Genomic DNA, 14268 nt, shown 5'->3' with positions numbered 1-14268 from the left:
GAATATTAAATTATATGTTCATGAAAATATAACATCTCAGAGGGTGGGCAGACCAAAGCCTTATACCAGTGATGGGTTAAGGTTGGAGGAGGGAGGCTCACCTTTGGGACTGGGATCGCAGCCACACATAGGAGACATGGCAGAGCATTGATACTATGTGACCCCCAAAAATAGCCATTACTATTCATGGCTATCCCTGTACCCTCATCACCTTTAACAGGTTGTCTGGTAAATCACAACCAGATCAGGAGAACCGATGCTCCGATGGGTGGAAGGAAGCCTTAATAATCCAGCTCTGCCAACTAGTAGCCCTCATGTGCCTTAACTCCAGTGTATGGCTACTATATAGGGTGCGGCGGCTTTCCTTAGGATAAGGAGTTTGAGCAGTTATTTGACAGCAACTCTATTCTATCCCTGTTCTCTCCTGGCTTTGGGGACATCTTTCCCATTTCAAAGGAAGAGATAATATGTATCTATAGGTATGAATGCCTATACGCTTATGTACAGTATGTATGTTTTTTAGGGAAAATGCTGCATTCCTATAACCACATGTAAACCATTTTATATAGCAAGAAAATAACATTCAATCCCCCTTTCCCATAATAAAAAATAATAAAATATCTTAGCAGGTAATTTTCTACATCAAGCAGAATAGAGCATTTTTGGGAATAAACAATATTCCTTGCCAAGAAATTAAAGAGGAACACAATAAGAATTTGCTATACATATCCTGTGGTATTGCTATGTGCCCCATTAACATGTCTGATAGGATTCCCTGAGAAAAGGGTTAATTAGCATTCATACATTTTAACAAGGTTCGCATATTATGCAGCGGCCTCTGGAGTTTCATACAAGATCACATCTAAAAGAGAGTCGGCTAGGTTTGTAAATTGGCCACCCATGGGTCTGGGTTTAATGCCAAGAACATTGGCCAGGTCTCCTGCGGCTTTTGAACCAACAGACCCAATTCATAGCCTAGCAGATGCATAAAATATCTCTTTGATGCTCTCATTAGATGTAACTATATCCAACAGTTCTGTACTCCTAAAATATGTCTGTGTCCCTGTCTTCATGACTTCATCTCCATGTTTTTTTCCCCGAGTGTTTTGTGCGAATATATTCAGAGAGGAAATATATTATTAGAAGGAATCAGACCACACAGGCCATCCAGAAATGTTTTATTTTTTACCGAGATAGGACATTAATTATCCAATTCTATCTTAATATATTTTAGCTTGTGCCAAGGTTTGTTGTGGTCTAGACGGCAACTTCCATATAATTGTGTTAGATTCTGTCTCTTAGTTGTGCGCCTCTAATTTTCATCAATTTAAAGAGGACCGTCAGCTCTGTCTGTTTTAGTAAGTACTTGTATTCCAAATAATATAACGATTCTGGAGCTTCTTCCTTAGAATTCGGTGTTGCGCCATTCCTCTGTTATTATTCCTAGAAATCTATGAATAAATTGACTGCTGGGTGTCACCAGTTGGGGTGTGTCCCTACACAGACTGACACTGTCATATATGTTCACATTCTTAGACCGTGTAGGTACACTCCCCTTAACAACACCCAGTTATTCATTTAATCACAAATTTCTAGGAGGAATAACAGAGGAATGACCGTACCGAGTTCCAGAATTGTGATTTTATAGGTTATGCCAGTTTTCACTAAAACAGACATATCACGAGAGATGACAGCTCCTCTTTAAAATAAGTCACTGTGAATAAACATGCAAGTCAATCATCACTAGATAAATTATAGAAGGAAGACAAACTTTTCTGCATGGTCACCACTATTTGGTATAACTAGTATTTTTTGGAGACTTTTAGACCTAAGGCTTGCTCGCCCACTACAAAATTTTGAGCTGATGTCACCATCATGAGGAACATTTATCTTTGATATCCATCTGAACATCTAAGCAACGTTAATAGACACAAGGGGTAATTTGTTAGGACTCGTGCCAGTATTAATATAAAGAAAGAAGGAGTAAAATTGACTGACGTGGATTCCATTTTCTGTCGCACGGACAGTCGGGAGGATTAGCAGTTGGCCAAGAGCGATCTTATGTGTATTTTCAGTTGTAATTGTGCTGATAAAAAAAAAAATACATGAAAAGAAATATCTATGGCGCCAAGAGTAGTTCACCAACATGGTTATTTCTCTCTTCAGTGACCTACTTCCTATATCACAATAGGACTACGATTAGTAGTTTTTAGGCCGGGTTCCCACTTAGCGTAAACGCTGTGGAATTTCCGCAACAGAATTCTTTGCGGAAATTCTGCAGCATTTACAGTAGCAGCAAAGTGGATGAGATTTAGAAAATCCCATGCCCACACCGCGGAAAAAAAACATAAGTGTAAACGTTAATAAATTGACCTGCAGTGCAGAATTTAAATTCACAGCATGTCAATCAATGCTGCGTTTTCTTCGCTTTTCTGTTGCGGGTTTTCCACATTGAATTCAATGGGGATGCAAAACCCGCAACAAAAATTTAATTAATTTAATTTAAAAATCCAATTTAGGAAAGAAAAAAAAATTATACTTATCTAGAACTCTCTATTCCTTCCTGCAGGTCGGCCTTCTGGGATGACGTTTCATTCCATGTGACCATTGCAGCCAATCACAGGCTTCAGCATCACATGGCCTGCAACGTTATCTTAGGAGGCCGGACTACACGCAGAAGAGAGGGAGGGGGTAAGTATGAACCTTTTTTTTCCCAGCACTGCTTTCCGCAGCGGAAATACCGTTCGAAAAAACACCACTTCGTGGTGCGGTTTTTCAGACGGAACATACTGCGGGTTCCAGGTTGGATACGCTGTGTGATTTTTAAGCAGCAAATTCGACTTGTGGGAACCCGGCCTTAGGGTTAGTTTACAGGTGCATTATCTGTGCCGTCACATGGAGTGAAAACTGTTCACAGGCAATTTTTTTTCTGGCTAAAAATAGTCACCCTGTAGAACCATTGGTGACCTCACAGAACAACTATTGACTGCCGTATTCTCCATGTCACAGTCACCAGTGGAACTGCTAAAGTGTCTCTACAGTGTGAGGATCCCAAACAACTCCTTACATCTACAATTTCCAACATCATCTGCAGTAATGAGTGGAATCTTGCCGTTAATTGAGGTATCACCTAATTTTTTAGGTTTTGTGTGGAGGCAAAAAAGTGTCTTTATAATGTATGTATAGACTCCTCCACAATGGAGGTTCACCTGCAGGCATTTAGTTCTGCTTATATGAAATCTGAATCCTATTCATCTATAACCAAATAACCTGAAGAGATGATGCCAACTCCGATTAGGGGGGCATTGAGGTGGCTTTGTATGTACTTAGGAACACTTCTCCCGGCTCGTGTCTATCGCCCTGGAGTATAGACCATTAGAGCTCTTTCAACGGGAACAAAGATGAGTTCTGCAGGTGTTTTAGATACAATATACAAAAAGAGCCAAGAAAAACTGAATGACTATTAACTAAATAGTCCAATTACAGCAATTGAGGATATTCTTGTTCCATTGAAATCTTGGCTATATGCTGTCCATTCAAGGTAAGAGCTCATTTGCTAGGACTAACAGTACTGCATTAGGTTCTGCTGACGCTAAATGTTATCCTTGACTAAAAGATGCTATTAAGTCCTAAATACTGTATACCATTCAAATCCATTTCTTTTTACAGTACTGAAATTGCAGGCATGTGTCACACTGTAGTCATCATTACCAGAAGTCCTTCAGATCGGAAAATATCTTATAAAGTGCCCCTGGTACCATAAATTACCGTTGTATGTGCTCAGTATATTCTATTTTTATAAGATTTCTAAGTAACACTTTATACTTGTTTCGAAAAGTTTATTTGTTACTCAGGGTCTTCTGATATTCTACCTTAGTACATATTAGGGTTAAGGTTGGGCATATGAGCGTCTCTCGCTGGGACCCTCCTGAATGATCTAGATTGGAAATCCGCTGCAAATAGTGATTCCCACTCCGGTGGACTGGACATGACCATTTTTTACATGGTCGCCAATTTGAATGGCACTATGTAATATTAATTTTTCCCTGCCGCATGGAGCTTTCCCTGGCGATTACAGCTAACCACCAGATTATTGAGGAAGCTTCATTCTAATAAGAGATACTGGTCAACACCTTCGTAAAATGAAGCTGCGCTCTTCTGTGTTGAGAATGCCTTTGATTCCAACAAGTTATAAAGATTAGAACAAAGGAGTTGCTTTTTTCCTCATAGAAATAGCACCACACCTGTCCGTGGCTGGGTCTGGTAGTGCAACTCATCCCCATTAAACCAAACCCTTTATATTCATTTTTCAAAAATCCAACTAACAGTCAGAGATACAGAAATCCATCGCTTGAGAACTGCCAAGCTCCCTTCCCCTTCTCTGCCAATTTGGACCTCTAGATGAAGACCTTAGCAATGCTAAACAGGAATACGCTGCTTCACAACCATATTGTAAAGGTTGTAGTTAGTTGTAAGGCAATGTATTTGTAGCAACCAGTTTGTCTCAAATGTTTCAACCGTTCAGCTCAAATGAGAACATCTGTAAATGATAAAGAGGCAACGACTGAGTTAATAAAATAGGAAAACAATAATTAAAATCCCAATGAAATCCAGAAAGTTCATTTATATTGAAAGATAAAAATCTATTTTAATTGGTCATACACGTCATTTTTTAGAAAAATTAGAATTGGTTAACTCAGAGGGAAAGTGCTACCGTTGGAGCTACATATTAGCAACAATGTAGCAAATCATTATCCTGCAGGGCCATTCCATTTTGTTATAGAGCATGGTTTTCCAATATTTGTCAAAAGTCCAGCCAGAGGAGTGTGAGTTATAGCACTAATCTGAAATGTGACCGAAGGTCGACCCTCTCGCTCTCTGTGGGTCTTGCTATGCTCACATTTGCCATTTTGGTTAAGGATTCATCCATCTCTTTTGTGCCCAAACCGCTGTAACACAATTTCTGCACCGTTTTATTCAGTGGTATTGGTGTCTAATAAATGGAGATTCGTTCAATCTTTTAACCTGTGATATAACAGGCGTTTGTCCAAGGTGTCTGGAGAACCTCCATGGATAAATCTGACAAGCACAAGGTTCTTTTTTTCTCTGAAGTCCGCAGGTGGAGGCCCCCTAAAATTCATTTGATTTGTTAGTATGCCATTAAAGGCAACTAAACATAAAAACTTAATACAATGAAAGTTCCTTTTTTAACAAAAATATATAAAAAATAGGGATTAGAAATATTATACAACCAAGCAGGGATCTGGTAATGGCATTTCCTCCACATATTGTCTGTATTAGTTTGGACGAAGAACCAATGGCTTGCAAATAAAGGGAATCTATCATCAGTCAACGCTTAAATTACGTTACGTTTTTTGTGTTCCTGATAATCCTTAAATATTTCAGCTTTATAACTGGCCACAGAACCTTCACAATAGGTTCACCCAAGTCGGCAACTCATTGATCGCCTACAGGTTCCGAGTAGATTGGGCCAGTGGCGTCACTAGCCCCAGGTGTCCAGGATTTTTTCCCCTCTGCCCCGAATATATGGGCGAGTGCCACAATTAAATGTATAGGCATCCTCAAGACGTGGAAATAAGATTAATTCTGTAGTGGAGCAGGTTAGCCTATGGCACCCTGCCCCACTTTTTATCCTCAAAAGTCACTTTAGGCCTCTTGCATATGAGAGGGCGGATCTATGGTGTACAGGCAATGCAAAGACTTCATCACGCCTGCCTGTGCCGAGCCATAGGCAGCTTAGGCCACAGACCGGAAGGTGCACGTGGCCAGCACTACCCCGCTGAAGGTGTCATGAAACAGGAGTTAGGTGAGTATTGGATTTTTTCCCCTCCCTTCTACAGTTTTAGGGTAGCAGCAGGATGAAACTGTTAGGGCACCAGTTGGGGGAATTAGTGTTGAGAAGGCGAGGAGGATGATGGAAAAGTGAGTAACCCAAAATGTCTGGACACATAAATCTGAAGAGACAAGTCACGGCTGGAAGAAGCATGCGTGGCTGTCTGGGCCGAATGGAAAAGATGAGGAAAGAGAACATCTCAAATAAAAGAAGACCATAAAGTGAGTCACTAGATTTAATTCTGAATTTTGGCTACATCTGATCAGTACTGGATTCTCCTGTATCATTGAAATGAATTAAACGTATATTTATCCAGGGACAGTGCCTTTTAAAACCCTAGAAGTGCCCCTGTTAACTTTCACACTATTCCCCCCATGACTCTCTCTTAAGACCCTCCCACTTATCTAAGGTTTTCTACCCCTGGGCTAACACTTCCTGTTTTGGATAGATTACTTCATCTTGTGCAGAAAATCGAGCTTATTTGTTTTATGACAAAAAAAATAAAAAAAATATATGTATATCAATTATGAGTTATAAGTCTGTGCTATATATATATATATATTTATATATATATATATATATATATATATATATATATATATATATATATAGAGCAAAAATCAGGCAGCACTCAGTTTATGAAGCTGAAAAAAAGAGGATACTTTTATTGTCCCATAGGCAACGTTTCAGCTCCTTCCCCTGGAGCCTTTCTTGAGAAAGGCTCCAGGGGAAGGAGCTGAAACGTTGCCTATGGGACAATAAAAGTACCCTCTTTTTTTCAGCTTCATAAACGGAGTGCTGCCTGATTTTTGCTCTTTGTATAACTGGGATTTTGGTCTATCCCTTTGGGCTTGCACCCATGCTATACTGGTGCTGCTGGATCCATTTGTCTATCTATATATATATATATATATATATATATATATATATATATATATATTGTGCGTCAATTCTTTGTGGTTTTCAAAATCTCTACTTGTAGTCATTGAATGTAAAATTTCATTGTTTCCTTCCAGAAAATGAACACAGGTGCTCAGCTTAGTCAGAGAGGCATGCTATAAATAAGATTGAATTTTTAAAACCGGAATACTCCTTTAACAAAATGTTGTTTCTGCACATCTCCTGTGTAATAAAGCCAAGACAAGCTTGTATTTATATAAACATTTTTTACAACATAGACCGATAAGACGGCAAATGTTCTTTTGATGCCATTTTGGAATGGACTTATAGTTTTGGAATTATAGTTTGTACTCAAATAAAGAACATAAAATATATCTAAAATGCAATAATCAGAGTCCCTTATTCATACTTGACTCAGATGATTTAAACATTTGGTAAGACACGATTTTATGAATTCACTAAATACTCTTTTTTTTTTTTTCATTTTATTTTACAATCTGCTAGTAAATAAATGCATTTGCATTTTAATATTGTCCTCCTGAGATATTTGTGCCTGTCTCTCTCATTAAATGGACAGATTGTTACTTACGAGTCTACCATCGGTTCAGACAAGCCTGCACAGCCTTAGTTTATTATTTCAGTTAAATTAAAACTCAATGAAAATATAATTGTGGGAAATGTATTTTAGTGACACATCAAATGATCCGTGATTATAAAGCCAAAAGAACAAATGCTTCAGAATTTATAGAAATTACCAATTTATGTCTCATAATTGAAGCAAAGAAAAGGTAACCTGCAGTGAAATAGTCATCAGAATATCAAATAAGAGTTTATCTTGTTGATTTAAAGAGGATCCGCCAATTTTAGGTCAATCTTTTATTTTAGTGCTGGTAAAGATAAGGGTGAACATATCATAGAGGCAGATTGTGTGGCCGCTATGGGGCCCTCGAAGAGAGGCGGTCCAGCCGTGGTTAGTTCGTTCCCCTTTGCTACTGGGTGGAGAGAAACTGGGCAGGACTGGTCCAAGGATCATAGAGATGTTGTGAAGGGCAAAACAAAACTGGGCAATTCTGCCTGTGTGGCAAAACCTAGTACCATAATGGGGGAGCCCAGATTTATCTTTGTTATGGGCCCCCTTCTCTCCTATGTATGCCATAAAGTAAAGATATTCAACTTTTTTTTCAAGGACAACTAACTAATGGATAGTCAAGCGGACGATGGCTTTCCAAAGCTGGAAAGGTTCTTCTTAGGGTAAAAATAAACTCTACAGCACCATTGATTTTATCTCCTTATCTTGTTCTGACTCAGAGTAAAAACCCTTTTACACAGAACAATGATCAGGTGAACGAGCGCTTATATGAACGATCATTAGCCTGTGTAATGTGCCCAGCGATCAGTCGACAAACTAACACATGCTCGTTGTCGGCTGATCTGATTTTTTTATGCGGGCAATAACATCATTGGTCATCGGCAGTACATCTACGTGTGTAAACAGAGATATGCTGTCAACAATAATGAAACTGTATGTGCCCAAACTATCGCATGAATGTTTGTTTGGGCACATATAGTACCTATGATTGCTCCATGTAAATGGCGCAAACTGAGTGCTGATCAACTTGCTATATTATTGATAAACACTTGTTCCAGGCAGAAAATCTACAAGTGTAAATGAACTTTTACAGCCCGGATTGTAGCCTATTGTCATTCACAACTGCATTGACATTTTTGACTGAGCACTTATTTTCCAGCACTCCTTCCTTGTTCAGGGTCAATAAGGGCTTCCTGTGGCGATTTGCATTCTGTGAATTTTAATCTTTTACAGCTGCCACCATACAGAAATCATTTGTAGAGTAAAAAAAAACAATCTCTTCCAGAATAATGTACAGCACAGAGCATTGAATTATGGGAGGTCTCAAGTAGATCAGTAGATCTACTAGGATCTAGTAGATCAGTAGGATTTCTGTGTAAATTCACATATTGGACTTGCTCACAAGTGGTATCAGAGATCCTCCGGTGGCCCTAAAGGGTCAGCAGAAGACAGCCCCATTTGGAGCCAATCACTTGCCACTAGGGTCTGTTTCTTATGGGTTGATTCACACATAACCTATTAGGCCTTATTGATGAGATGTCCTGTGTGTTCAATTACAACAGTTTACAATGCAATTAATGTGGACGTGTACATGTTCTGTATAGATGGCGTATGGGCTCTCAAAATAATTTCCTCTGGTTGGCCAAAGGAGCCCCAGCCCAATATTGCTAAACTCTAAGCTTATGTTTACATATTGAATGTCTACACTTATAAAGTCCTTTATGCCCCATACATGTGCCAGTACAAGCCCCCGACTCCACAACGTGTGGTGATTATTTACCTGCTGGAAACACTGTAAACTTTTCATCATGTACCCTGCCTGTCCCACTGATGAGACCATGAGATAGATGGTAGAAACATGTCAACAGTAGAAATGCACTTGGGATTTATTTAGGGTTTGATTAGGGTTGCCCTTTTTGGGGCGAGTGCTCTATAGCGAATCAGAATAGTGAGATGGATTAGGAAAATTAATCCCATACCACACCCTGAATTACTGTCTTGGCTTTGATTTACAAGGAATCTTTGAGGGATTGATCCTCAAGTCATTGGCATGTTGCACAAAATGTTGCGTGGCGCTGTATCATATATACATATTTAGGATATGTATTGGGACTTTTTACATATCGAATCAAACAGAAAAAGAAGAATCCATAATGAGAGGATTCCTCAGCCATTGTCATTGAGTTTATCCGTAAAAATCTCCTTTGTATTTAAACTATTATTTTATTCAAAAACTTTCCTATACTCTACTGCAAAAGAATATTAATCACAAGATGGACGTGAATATTATTTGCTTCAGGCACTTGCTTGAACAAAATATTCATCACAAGCATCTCCTAGGGCCTTCCATGTTCTCTTAATATGTCTTTGCATTCTTTCAAACCAATGTATATTATTAACCAGTACGGTCTTTTAAGGTGGCCACACGTTGGCAGAATTCTGACATCAGTGCTTGTTCTCGGAGGTCCAATATTTTCAGCAGTAAGGAGATGGAAGAAGAAGTATAGACTTGAAAAGAGGAGGGGAACATGAATGATGCACAAGGTAAGCAAGTTGGAGAATTAAGACGAATGGAAAGTGATTCTGTTCAGGATCCTTGACCAGGGTCCACCAAGGTTATACAGATATTATTTACAAACATGTCAATGGAGGAACGTTCAGTGTATGTATATATATATATATATATATATATATATATATATATATATATATATATATATATATATATATACATACACACACTGTACCATTAAATCTTCACGATCGTGATTTATAGCATTCAACGAAGCTCTCCTTTACCAGACCTTGTTGCATGACGCTAATAGATGTAGTTACCCCGTATGATTTCTGTATTGTATTTAACATTTTTTTCCCCTACAAATGTAATTCACATTACACTGATGTATTTTAATACTACAGGAGAGTCACATTTTGAGGGATGTTTGATAATTGTCAGTGTAGTCACATAACATCTCATGAAGAGCGTGAATGGCCTGAAGACGATTAATAGTGTGCACCAGCTCCAGAGGGAACAACATTTTAAAGAGTTCAAAAAATTCATCCACAGAAACCTGGAAACCATCTGTATATGTAATGCCCATGTGTCAGCCCGCCTGTCATTCTCTGTCTGATGCACTTTTACTTAACCGTGTGATACTTTCTTATTTAATCTGTCTTATATGTATAATATGAGGTGGTTGAGGTGCTGACTGCCAGGGTCAGCTTTAGGTTTCTGTGGAGTCCTTGGATAACCGAGAACCAATGGGCCCCTTTTGTGGCATTTTCTTCGATCCTTGACTTATTATCCCCCCCCCCCCCACACTACTGTTTTTGTCACACCCACACCTATAGGTAAACCTTAACACCTATAGTTATATTTTTTTTAATAGTTACTAAGTTAGATCAGATACCAACAAAGAGTATGCCTAAGAGAGTGTTTGGCTGTAGCACTCATGTATCAAGTAGAGTTCTGTAAAGTTTTTCTGTTTGGTTCTTAGAGGATTGTTATTTACCTAGCTATATTTCTTCCATTTAGATCTGAAATCATCAAGAAAAGATACAAGAGACAATTCTCTTCCTCAGCTTACAATCTACTATGCCAGCTTCACCCCTGCCTATGCAGGCTTCCCTACACAAATTATAGACATTGAGGGTTTGCAGAAGACAACAGAGTGATTTAACCCAATAAACTTTTTGCCCTGCAGCACACAAGCTGAAAATAATTTATTTTATCTACTATGGAAAGTATTTCTGGGATTTCAGGAATTGTGTGTTTTATTAGTCAGTGTATTACATATATTACATGTATGCATTATAGGGAACACTAGAGAGTTCTTATCATAAAGGCAACCCCTGCTGCTACTACATGATGTCACGTGGATGGTGAAGCTCTGAACCTTGCTTTTCTACCATAAAATTGTTAGCAAAAAGTGACTGAAGATCTAACCCAAGCATTACTCCTCTCTTATTTTAAACAAGATATTGAACTGCTGCCGTTTAAAGGGATTGTCCACTTTTGAATAACCTTTATTAGACAGGTCCTCCAGCAACCAGATAATCTCTGGAGGTCCCAGCAGTTACTAACCTTTACTGCTCAGGGGAGAAGGTGCATCCCATTCAGGGGACCCTTACACTTCTATGTCGTCCATATGCCCTAATAGAAAACACGGAAAGGTGTTGTCAAAACAACACAGTCTCTTAAACAAGGACCAAGCCAACTAGTCCCTGTATAGGAAGGAGCAGGACGTGATGGCAGTAACAGGACAGGGGCTCCAATCTCCTCTAGATATACCCGTGACATTGGACCTTTATGGATGTTTTTTGCATTTATACACTAAATGTACTTGAACTAGATCAAGTTTGTCCGAGCATACCTGGATGCCAGTGGACATTCTGTTTATTACTTAGTGTACAAAGAAGAGAGGGGACCCCATAGCAAAGATCAAAATTGCCCCCCCATTATAGTGCCATGCTTTGACACCCAGGTCAGATGCATCTAGTGTTTATTTCCCCCTCCAAAACCATTCCTTGACTATTGGGTCAATTCACCATCCCGTTGCCAACAAGGAGGCAGTTCCTCTGAAGAAGGATGCCCTGCTCAGGTTCCCGACACTCATTAGCAAAGGGGACTGAGCCAAGCAGGGTAGGACCCCCTTGCATCAAGGTTCCCATTGCAGCTGCACGTTCTGCCTCTATGGTGTATCTGCCCTTCTTACTAAGAAATCCATGGGCATAAATAAAAATCACAAAACCCGTAAACTAAATTTGTCTTCTGGTATCTTTCATTCTCCCTTCCAAATGGCCTGCCGAAGAACTCATCTGCATTTTGGAAGGAGTTTATTCCTCGTCACATGCTGTAGCCCAGAGGTGAACATCAATAATGACATGAAAACCAGCAGCTCATCTATAGCCAGACCTGAAATAAAATTCCTAAGCTACAACACCGTTCCATAAAACTAAATCCGCCTTTAACCATATTGCTACAATAAAACACATCCCTGATCTTTAGAAGAGTAAAATATTTATACTGAGCTATTATGGCTCCCAATGGGCCTTTCTTAGGCTCGACAGATTTTGGTTGATCAGCTCCAAAACTAGACTTTCATTCTACCGGGGTGTTGCGGGAGGCAGAGGAAGACGACTGACAGGGACATTAATCTGTGACGCACTGCTGATAATGACTGTGAATCAATCATACTGTCTGACTTACGGGATCAATGAGGCACATGTATTAAATAAACCAGGGGCCTCCTGAAAACCAACATATCTCTAGAAACTGAGAGTTAGTCTAGTGTGTAGAGACGAAGAAGACATTTTACACGCTAGGTCTAATCAGCCCAGGATATAAGCAGAGGTTACATGAGGATGGGATGTGCTTGCATTATTTTGAAATATGACTTTATTACAGTAGAACAAATGCACTTTGCCTTGAAAATGCAGTTAAACTCCAGTATATTTAGAAATGTCGGTCATTATATGTTGCCTCATGCCGTGTAAGTGTCCTACCATGGCTGACTTATGGTATATAAATCACGAGCCTATATGAAGCTGGTGCGCCAAATAAATCCAGTTTGGCTTTAGAAACCCCTCAGCTGTTTTAGCCAGAGGACTGGTCATTCATTTTCCTTGCAGTATCCGCTGGAGAGGAAACGCAGTATTACAGGTTGGCCATTCAAATGAATATCTGACTATGTAATACTTGAACGTCTGACAGACACATAACTTGACGTTGCTGGGCCTCAATCCAAAATATGTAACATGGGCTCCCCAACTATCACATTTAAAGTAGTAGTCTCCTACTATGGGGCATTGTGATATTTTGAACTCCCAAAGGCCTCTGCTTTTCAAGCCAAGTAACCCCTAGTGACAAAAAGTTCCAACAGAGTACCCCCAAGGAAGTGATTAGTTATAAGGGTCTGCTCAAGCTCTGTTCGGAGCCTCTGTTGCAGATTCTGACAGCTTTGATGGGAAGCATAACGCAGTATGTAGCACTATCCTTCCCATCAAAAATGTAGGATATGTGACATAACCCTGATAGACACCATTATAAGTCAAAGGGGCCGACTGGGGCTGAGTTGTTGGTGTCGGTTGTGTGACAGCAATATGTCATGATTTTTGACAGAAGACGGGAATTAAATATTGTCCTTATTCCCTGCCCATTTATAAAAGACATGCCCCCAGCATAGGGACCCTCACAGCAGAGGCAGGATCAGAGCAGGCTTACTGTTCTGGGCGGGCATTAAGAGCTGAAGTGCTTACTTTTGCTGATATAGCACCAATATGTTCTGCAGTGCTGTTCAGAGAATTGATCTATTACAATCTATCTTTCCTATCTCAGACACACACTAGCGTAAATTTCATAGGAAGCTAATTAACCTATTAGTATGTTTTTTGGAAGGTGGGAGGAAATCAGAGAATCCGGATGAAACCCACGCAAACACAGAGAGAACATGATGTCTTTGGTTGGATTCAAATACAGGACCTTAGTTCTGCAAAGCAACAGTGCTAAACATTAAACCACCATGTTGCCCCATGGCGTCAGTACCCATGATAGATATAATGGATCCGTTATTGTACATTTTATAAGGCCTCATGCTCACTTCAGTTATTGTCTTCAGGGTACTATCCGTTTTTTTAACAGATAGCACACGGACGTATTAATTTCTATTGGGCCATGCACACTTGCGTTGTTTTAACAGAACCGTGTGGTCGTCCTGACAAAAATAGAACAGGTCCTACTCCTGTCAGTTTTTGGCATAACAGTCTCGGCCATTCCATTCATTTGGTCTGTTGAAACAACGTACTCCACACTGATCCATCCATGTGCAGACTGTGTTCCACGGATCCATCATTAGCGGCTGTACGATGAGCAACAGATGTGTGCATGAGGCCTAACCATTTCTAAATGGGTCTGTCAAGTTTACGT

The 14268-nt window shown here is 39.6% G+C and overlaps 1 long non-coding RNA gene across 1 annotated transcript; it reads left to right on the top strand.

Moving 5' to 3' along the window:
- Positions 1 to 3006: 3006 nt before the first annotated feature.
- LOC142665898 (uncharacterized) lies at positions 3007 to 11065 on the top strand. Its single transcript, XR_012851596.1, has 3 exons — positions 3007 to 3123; positions 9761 to 9887; positions 10879 to 11065. It is a non-coding gene; the product is annotated as an uncharacterized LOC142665898 (long non-coding RNA).
- The last annotated feature ends 3203 nt before the right edge of the window (positions 11066 to 14268 follow it).

Source organism: Rhinoderma darwinii, chromosome 13 (genome assembly GCF_050947455.1).
Source record: "Rhinoderma darwinii isolate aRhiDar2 chromosome 13, aRhiDar2.hap1, whole genome shotgun sequence".
Taxonomy (NCBI): Eukaryota; Metazoa; Chordata; class Amphibia; order Anura; family Rhinodermatidae; genus Rhinoderma; species Rhinoderma darwinii.
Note: the sequence above shows the minus strand (reverse complement) of the source record. Positions and strands in the feature narration are given on the sequence as shown.